Here is a 9,869-nt window from a genome sequence, read left to right as displayed (position 1 = left end):
ACGCTACCCCCAATCTGGTTATAAACATTTATCAATATTACTCACCTCATCTCCATCGAGTGCCAGCCAGCCATTGTTCTTCCTTTCTGCCAGAGATTGGTGCTGCCGAGACTGTGGCCTGAATCCTTGCCGGGCTGCTGCTGCTGCCTCCTCATCGGCACTCTCGATGGCCGCCTGAAGGAGCTCCTGCAGCAGGAACTGCTGGCACGACGAGTAGACGTAGTCGCAGTGCTGGTCCTGGTCCTGGTCCTGGTTCTGGTGCTGGTCCCGGTCCACTTGGGCCTCGTTGTAAAGAGACTCGATGTGAAGGAGGGCCGCCTCTTTCTCTGTCGGTGTATCCTTGGCTGTCGGTTGGGGGCGGCGGCGGCGGCGGCTTATGCTGTAATAAAATGTCTCCTCCTCGGGCTGCTGATGCTGCTCCTCCCCGTGCTTTTGCTCTGGATTTTCCACTGATGAGGCTGCGGTTGCTATGTATTCATTACTGGCTGTCAACTGTTGCCAGATTTTGTGGGCCTGGGCCAAATCTTGCTGGGACAGTGCGAATGTCAATACGGATTGATGATGCTCCCCGTCTGGGGATGTAATCTGAGGAAGTGGCAGCGGTAGCGGTAGCGGCAGTGGGGACTGCCGGGAGACACACTTGCCCATCTTATGTCACATGTTCCCAATAGCAAATGCACTTGACAGACGAGGTCTTGCGGTGGTGGTGGTGGTGGTGGTGGTGGCGCCTTTTTCTCTCGTGCCCCCCTCTTTGGTGGTGGTGGCGCCTCCTCCTCCTGGAATGGTGGTTTCAAAAGAAGAATCAAATGAGTGGCTCGGCTATTGGATCCATGCGATTCTCATATCGATATGCTGGGAGCTGCTTTGGAGCCTTGCGGTTTGCGTGCAGGTAATGATACACCTGTCTCTCAGCACCTCCAGCCCCGTCCCCGGGTGGTCCGCCCCCTGCAGCAGACCCGGCCAGACCTACCTCCCTCCCTGGGACCAGTCCATTGCCAAAGCATTATATCGCGCTGCACGTTTTTTATTAAATTTTATTAGAGTGCCGCACATGCACGGACTAAGAGAGAGCCCCAGGCCCAATGCCCCATGCCCCATGCCCCATGCCCCATGCCCCATGACCCATTCCCCATGCCCCAAACTTCATTCATCCCTCACCCCTTTATCCATTTGCAGAGCTCCATCCATGCACGGAGAGAGCAGCATAAAGTGGCGGAGCGGGCAACAAAAATAAAAGCGAGAGAGAAATATATTCACGCAAATGTAAGCAACCTTTGGGAGAGCTGAAGACCTGCATCACAGGCTGTGTCCTGCCACTGCCACTGCCACTGCCACTACCACTGCGCCTTCCACTGTTCCTGTTGCAAGCCCTTGCTGCTCCTCTTGTTGCTCCTCCAGTGTTCCTGCTTCGTAGCTTTATGGCGCATTTGCCGCATAACAAAATTTACACCCACCAGAAGCCAATGCGTTGGGGCATGCCTGCCTGCCTGCCTGCCTGCCTGCCTGTCCTGTTTGTGGCAGACACAGACACCCTAACAGCGGCCTCCAGGCCATCCACTAGTCGGAGGGACTCAACAGCCTTTGATTACTGATTCGATACGTAAATCAATTTTCGAAAGTTCCCATCATTTGCGACACAAAATCCTCCATCCTTGGCTTTTAAAAAATGCATCTATTGGTTGCTTTGGAGTCGACATTTGCAGATGTATCTCCTCTAGGATAGGGAGAAATTTAGCATATCTACAGTGAAACAGCAGACAGCGACAGCTGTTGGTGTCTCTAGGGAGGACAGTCTTTTGGTCTTTTCCTAGAAATCTCTGCCCTAAGCGGTCACTAGAGGAACTGTAAGTCCCCGGCTACTAGTAGAGGTTCAAACTTTATATTGCATATCTTAAAGTAGGAAGAAGAGTCCTAGCTCCAGCTGGATTTCTTTTCCTTCATTGTCTATCTTATCCTATATGCCACAGATTCTTGTCTCCCGTATAGTGTATTCCATTTGGCGCGTTTATCTGCAAAGTATAGAGTTCCCTGTTGATCCCTGGGTCTGGTCTGTGTTTATGCCTGCTTATGTCGTTTTGGCTTACTTACATTTGCCGCGGCTTTGTGCTGCATAAATTTCAGTGCCACGCCTCCACATAGCACCAGGGACCAGCCACCAGGCACCAGTCCGTGCCTCCCTTGCCACCACGCACCACCGCACCACGTCCACATCCACCATCACCATCACCATCTGCACCTCCATTTCCATCAAAGGTACGTACTCCACTGGTACTGCTCGTACTACGTGGCCCTTTTGTGCTAACTGCCAACTTTTATTTGCTGCCTTTTCTCATAATGAGGCAATTCTGCAGTTTGTTCTGTGCGAGTTTTCACTTGTTACTCTTGTATTTAATAAGCCAAAGGGTAGAGCAGCAGCAGTCACACAGAGGCAGAGGCAGGAAGGCGGATCCTGGATCCAGGATGCAGGATGCAGCAGGGCTGATGAGAGGTCCCCTAATGCAGCGCTTTGTATGCGCGAAGTACAAATCCCGTAGCAGATCCCAGATATTGGTCGCATATGTAAATTGGGGCACCACTGAAGCTACTTGTAATTATGCGCATAAATAACTCTCGAGACACAGAGACAGGGAGACGGGGAGACAGAGAGAGAGAGAGAGGGGGAGAGCGGGGGAGTGAGAGAAGGCTGAGGCTGAGGCGCCGCCGATAAGGCTGCATTCGGACTGCATTGGCGTTTGGTGGCTCATGCATAAGCATAACCATTGTCCCATTTCGATTCGATGTGGCATGCAACAGCTGTGCCGCCGCTTACAACAAACACTTTGGATGGGCACTGGCATTGCCTCATGCATTTCAATAGGCCCTCACCTCACCTCTCCGCTCGGCTCTTGCCAAAAACTCCAATAAAAAACACACTCTGATATGAAATGGCGGGGCTTTGCCACATGCCCCACATTTCCCATGGCAGGGTGGCGGGGCGGGGGGGCATGATGGGTGCCACAGTATAGTTCTGCTGACAGGACAAAGTTTTGTGGCATGATTAAAACGAAACCTCACCCAAGTTGGCAGCGCTGACAATTTTAATGCAAACAAAAACTTCCTTTCGCTGACAGCAGAGGCAGCGCGGAAGAAGGCCAAAACGAACAAGAAGAAGGCCAAGTTAATTTTGCATGCCACTGCCACTGCCACACCCCTCCCTTAATGCAAATTGACGGCAATACAAGAAGGGGCTGTACAAAAAGGTGCCGTGCCCCCCCGGGCGCCCGCTCGGGCAAAAACTTCTGTCTGCCGATTCGCGCGGACATTTGTGCGGCCCCCCCGAATGCAATTGCATTTTGGTAATTGAACAAGTCAGCGCTTAATTACGTCTCACTACAGACTACAGTGAAGCCCCATAAATGTCTGGCCTGTCCGGCGGTCGGTCCGGCGGTCGGTCCATGCGGCTGTGGGTTTTTGCAATTTCCATCGGCAAATGGCGGAGCGGAGAGATAATTTCCATTTGGTTTGAAATGCGCAAAAATGAGCAATTTCTTTTTGTTAATGATTGTTGTTGGTAGCATAAACCAGCCCCAACAACCCTCCCCCCCCCCCCCCCCCCCCCCCTCTCCCTTCTACAGCACGGGAAAAGGCTGCCTTTGATGCATTTTAATTGACGGCTCATTCTGTCTTGCGGCAGCAGAGAAGAGCGCACAGTGCCACACAATTCCGCAATTTATGGCTTAAAGCGGGTCGCCATCCATCCCACATCCAATGGAAAGGCTTAAACCAATGTCAGGGGATTGTGTGTGAATTGGGCAGGGCGGGGGATTGTTAAAAACTGATCTATATGCTTGGTTATTGAGAAACTTTTGGGACTGTGGCTGTGTGTGGCTGCGGCTCAAAGCCTTCAGCGGCGGAATGAATGTATGGCCAAAAACCAAAACTGAAAAACGAACAGCGGAACAGGAGACACTTGATAGGTTCTTTTTTTTCGCAAACTGTCTCCTCTCTAGTCTCCTCTCCACCCCCTGCAGCACTGCCACGCCTACACACTCTCTCTCACACACACACACTATTGGCCATAAATCAATTTTTCAAAAATGACACTGGGAAATGGAAAAAGTAAGCTCAAAGCCGGGCCAGGCAGGCGAATATTGAAAGCGTCCGCTCGTCCTTTCGGACGCTCAGCCGCGCTCCGATGAGAGACCGATACTCCGATGCGATACATCCATGGAATAGATAGATGTATGCAGAACTGTACCGTACCAGAAATATATGCAGACACATACCGATATTGGGAATATATAAACTGAATGTAGAAATGTATAAAAAATGTATATTTTTCCTGCCACGTTTTTTTTTCTTTTTGGCATCGTTTTCTCCTATGTTCTCTCTCTCTCTCCTGCTTTTTTCTGGTTTTTGTAAATCTTTGCAGCTGGCGTTGAAAGTTTGTCATCATAAATTTTAATATTATTTTCCTATGAAAAGCAGCAGCACCGGGAAAACCAGGGAGAACGGAAGACCTTGGCACAAGCGTTTTCGATGCAAAAACTTCTCGCTGAAGAAGGAAGACGAAGGAATCCCTAGTTCAGCCCCACAAAATGGGGAAATGAGCACGTTAATAGCAGTCAAAACGGGTCCAGTTGGAGCTGGAGCTGGAGCTGGAGCCTCAATCCCCAGGGAACTACTCTCCCGGAGCATTGCACACAGCACACGCGGCGTATACGCAATGCAGCTGCAGACAGCTGGCTCTACTGCCGGAAGCCCATATTCCCTAGCATGTGTGAATCGAATGCTGATGAGTGCAATTTTGTGAATGCATATGAATGAATTATCCATCGCAACCCATCCCCAACCCCCAAAGCCCCAGGCAACTGGTGCAGCCATTGAAATCTGGCCGTATGAATCGATCTGGCTTTCAAAAGATTTTGTTTGCCTAGAAATCAGAGGGAGCGGCGGAACGATTATCGAACACATTGTATCCCTTGTGCTGACGCCCTCCTGGCACTGGCATTGATTGGTTATGGCCTCAAAGGAGTTTATGATTGCAGCAGCATAAGCATAAGCATATGCAAAAGAGCGCGGGAAAGAGGGGCAGCGGGAGGCTAACTGTGCGAGAGTTTTGTTTCTAAGCATTGCAAGGGCCGATTATAATAAATGAAATGCTATTTTCCCCAAAGAAACAGCCAGCTAACCCCCTTGAAAATTCTTGTGGTTTGCGTAAATCATACATATATCGTAATGGAAATCATAGATGCGGTTCTCCACACATAGAATTGTTGAAGCTTTGTTGGAAATGTCTACGAAACCTTTCAAAGCCCTGCCATTTACAAAACTCATGAGTACATATTTTGGCAAGGAATATCTTCGGATTTCACCAAATGAGTATCTTTAATTTTGGTTAAATTTTCTTCTGCACTTTATTAACTCGAAATTGTTCTCACCTCACTTAAAACTTAGTTATAGCAAAATGCAGTTAATAATTATAATAAGAAACGCCCGCTGGCTTGAATAATTGCATTGAATGGTCTCCCTCTCTCCCTCTCTTTCTCTCCCTTGCTCTCTCTCTCTCTCTCTCTCTGTGTGTTGGGGCTTATAATTATATTTTGAATATGCAGCAAGAAATGATTATGATGTCTAAGCCCAAAGCTAGTTGAAGGCAATTCAAAAACCATTGAAAACGTGAATGGAATAAAAGGCAAAGCCTTCAATTAAGCCATGGCCATGATGCAGGTCCTGTGAGGGTATTAGATGCCAGGACCAGGCCAACAAATTGATCTGCTTGGGCTTTATGATGATGTGATTTGAGCCTGCTGCTATGTTGTTTTACAATTGGCTAAAGCCCAGCTTGGAGCGGAGTAGAATGGGAGTAGTACTGCCTGTCCTGCACTCATTTGCATGCTGTGAATAAATTTCACGAGGAAAAGGCCAGACGCCCCCAAATTATGAATGCAATTGTCTCTCTCATCTCATCTTATCTCATCTCATCTCATCTCTGCCATCGGTGGCACTCTCTTGGCCATCATCTCTGGCCGTTTCCAAGGCAACCATAACGCTCACCACTTAATTATTACTTTGTCTTTATTAACATTGGCTTACGGACATGTTACCGTACTATGCGCTCTGGCCACAGCTCCAGGTCTGGCTTTGGCTCCGGCTCCGGCTCTGTCTCTGTCACTGTCTCTGGCTTTGGCTCCAGCTCCAGCTCCATCTACGGCCACAACTGGGGCTGGCTGGCTGCAGCACGGGTCTGGGCTTTGCCTCTCACTCTCGTTTAAAGCCAGCAGCGAAGCGTGCAACCAAATGCGTTGCAAAGAAGGCTGCCGCCCCTCGCCAGCTCCCTCCCCCACCGCTTTGAAGGCTCTCTGTGTAATTGCAAATTGTTGCCATCGTCTCCATTTGTTTGTCAATTTGCGTACTTAAAAAATTCTTTTACGGCAACAGCAACAGCAACAGACAACTCATCATCAGTGTAACGAGCCATATGTGTATGTGTGTGTGTGCGTGTGTGCGTGTGTTCGTGTGTGTGGGGCACATAATAATTACGCAACTGGCGCGGGGGGGGGAACGGGAGCCGAATACCCCCGTTCTTTCTTAGCCCGCTCGAGTTGGTCTTGCGCCTGAGACTCGAGTGTGTCATCAAATTAGTTTTAATTATATATTATATTCGTTTCGCACACAAACACACAATTTGGCAGTACACTACAGAAGGGGGCGAGAGAGCTGTACGTAGAGCGGCAGCATAGAGGAACGAGAGATGGCCAGAGGCAGCCCCCACTGCGTATGGTGGATATTTGCCATGGCAATCGATTTGTATGCCCGGCAGCACTCTCCAGCAGTTGTTCTTGTTTAAACAATTACCCCGCTCATTGACTTTGGGTCCAAGCGAATTCCCCCACCAATCTCCCCAAAATCCGGGGGAAATGGAAAGCGAATTGTTGGCGGGGCGGTGTGAGACCAAACCAGTACTAGAACATGTTTTGCTTCGCATTCGCACTCCCACCTAGATATCTAATATGCATAACACAGTGTGGAAATGAATGTGCACGAGCCCAGAGCCCAGAGCCCATAGCACAGAGCACAGAGCACGAGCAAGAGCATGAGGCGTAGTAGCAGGTGAAGCGAGGGACACTCTACATATTTGATACCCTATACGCCGGGGGGAGAGAAAGGGAAGAAAAGCCCATTCGAACGGATATCGATATTGAAGGCATATTTATCCTCCACTACGAGCAGAGCAAATATGGAGATAATGGGAAGCCCTAAAAGCCCTCTAACCAAAGATTGGATTACCCTCCTTAAGAGCGAATATTCCAGCAATCATAGTTACAGATCTCTCTGCACTATCCACACGTACTCGTTTTGCTTCCGTGAGTACTAGAGTATCCCATACTTCGGCTTTGCCACATTCATATTTCCACTCTGTTTTGGTTTAATTTGGACTCTTTTTTTGGGTTTCAATTTCAGTCACAGATTCAACAGATTCACGGATTTCTCTGGGCATGCAAATTCTGTGCTGTGTGTTTGTCTACCTTTCAAGAACCCACCTTTGACTGCTTATCTTATCTGTAGGCAAACATTCCGTATGTGACACTGTACACACATACATGCAGCAGTTTTTCCACCGTAATTGGATTTAAGTGTTTAAAATGTTCACTGAATTTCCACCAGACGAAACTTCAAGTTCACTTCCTTTTCACTTGTTGCTAACTTTTTGTTGATTGGATTGGAAAATGGTCTTTTTTCGTTCTTTGCACAACGTGACCTTGATTTGCTCGATCTTTATTTGCTTTTTTTCCAGTCAAGACTGGCGTCGCGTCATATTTGCTGTTATTATTAATAGTCAAGAGCCAAAAGCGTCAAAAGCAACTGACGGCGGGCTGGCTGGCTACGCACCTCAGAACGAAGTCAGTCTGTTTCAACGATCGCACTGTTAAAAAAGCTCGCTCTACCTTTGCGCGGCCCAGCTGAGCTTTCAGCTTAAAGCGTAGAGACCCCGAAGAGCAGAGCGGGAGAGAGAGATCGAGAGTTGATAGTGGGACAGGCACTGTTTAACAGGTTCACCCAGGCACACAGTGGCAGCAAAAAGTCTGGCACCATCTGTGAGTGAGTGTAGGGCTATTAAAAAGCACTTTCTTATCAATGGATAAGTGAGAGCAAAAGGCAAAAGGTAAACCAAACCAAACCAAACCAAACCAAACCAAATGAAACCCAACAACATACAATCAAGTCAAGGTGCAAAAGGAAACCGAACAATGACTGAAAACGTTGGCAGCCAGCGGAGCCTCAGCACCACTCCCCCACTCCACCACTCCACCACTCACCCCAACGCGCACCCACATAGTGGCTTGGCTGAGCGTCAAGTGTCATAAAAAAATAGGAACAATACTTGCAAGCCAAAAAACTAAAGTGCACGACTTTGCTCTGGCCATGTGGACGATGGAGTCCGTCTCCTTCCTTCCCTCTTGGCCATAGTCATGCAGTGCTCTTCTTACACAAATTCCCTCTCTGCCCACACTCCCACACTAATCCCCCTCTATTACACATCCTCTACTTTTCCGTACACACACACACACGCACACACACCCTCCTACTATTACTGTTAGATCCATTTTCGCTCATCTTTCAAAGGAGCGAGTCGCGTTACGTTGGCTGTGGGTGGGGGTGTGGGGGAGGCGGAGGCGTTTTTATAGGGAAGTCTGCAAACCAAAAGAAATACAAAAGAAAACATTTACAAAACTTCCATTTCCGTTTTATATGGGCAGTAGTGGAAACAGCAGCAGCCATGCGGGGAAATTGAAAAAAGATAGTTTCACATAAAACGCCTCCCCCCTCCACACACACGGGCCCTCAGGCACACACCTCCTGCTCCACTGGAGAGCGAGCCCTCAAAGGGAAAAAGAGCAACAACTGCGATGGGTCTTGTACAAACATAAACACAAAGGTAAAGCTTAGGTAGGAATTTCCCCCATTTCCCTGTGCCTGTGTTTCTGCCTCCTCCACACATCTCTTTCGGCACCGGAAGCGGGCATTGTTAAAGTTTTGCAGGTAAATCAAATGATAAATATTAAGATGTAGTCCGAGTAGGAGTCCGAGCCGCCCCAAGGAGCGCACGTCAAGAAGCAACAGAAACAGCGGCAGAAACTGTGTCACAAAACAGCAACAGTTTTGGGACAACACCACTGAATGGAGAGCTTTTCACCACGGCAGTGACGCCTGCGCCTGCGATTCTCACTCAAATGTTGAGTGCTTTTCAGTTGTTCAACCAATTTCCATTTCCACTCGCAAGCCCAAGCACCCACCGCACTGCCAAGGTTATCTTCAGTTCCGTTATCATTTCTCATAGCCTATTTTTGGCCTTCGTCTTTGAAAAATAAAAACAAAGCATACTTTTGGGCTGTGGTTAACCCGTACGTGTGCGCCGTGCGTATGACTAACCGAAATAGCAAGAAATATTTCTTGCTTATCGCATAATTGATATTTAATCGTGTGAATCATATGCTCTTCAGTTTCAAGTTTCTGTTTATTCTAGTTCTTAGACAAAGCTCATTGGGATCATAAATTTTCCGCCACAGCCCTCCAATTAACGCACTCGATCAAAATAGGTGTCAAACATAGTAATTAATTTGATTAAATGACAAAAATTTCGCACCACTTTCCACACAATTCACACAGATTGCGGGTAATTAGCAATTCCCTGTAAATTTGTACACTCAATACATAGACCAGAAAAAGATTATTTTCACAACTAATTAAACTCTGACGTAGGGACCAATCGGAAAATGCCCATGAGACCGTCAAACATCAAATAGGGTAAATCCTTATTTAGATTGGCACGCAGAGCTTTCGTTTTCTCTTATCAGACACCACCGCCCCACACACCCACAAAACAC

This window comes from Drosophila persimilis, unplaced genomic scaffold (assembly GCF_003286085.1).
Source record: "Drosophila persimilis strain 14011-0111.01,24,50 unplaced genomic scaffold, DperRS2 tig00000700-arrow-arrow-pilon, whole genome shotgun sequence".
Taxonomy (NCBI): Eukaryota; Metazoa; Arthropoda; class Insecta; order Diptera; family Drosophilidae; genus Drosophila; species Drosophila persimilis.
This window is presented reverse-complemented; position numbering follows the sequence as displayed.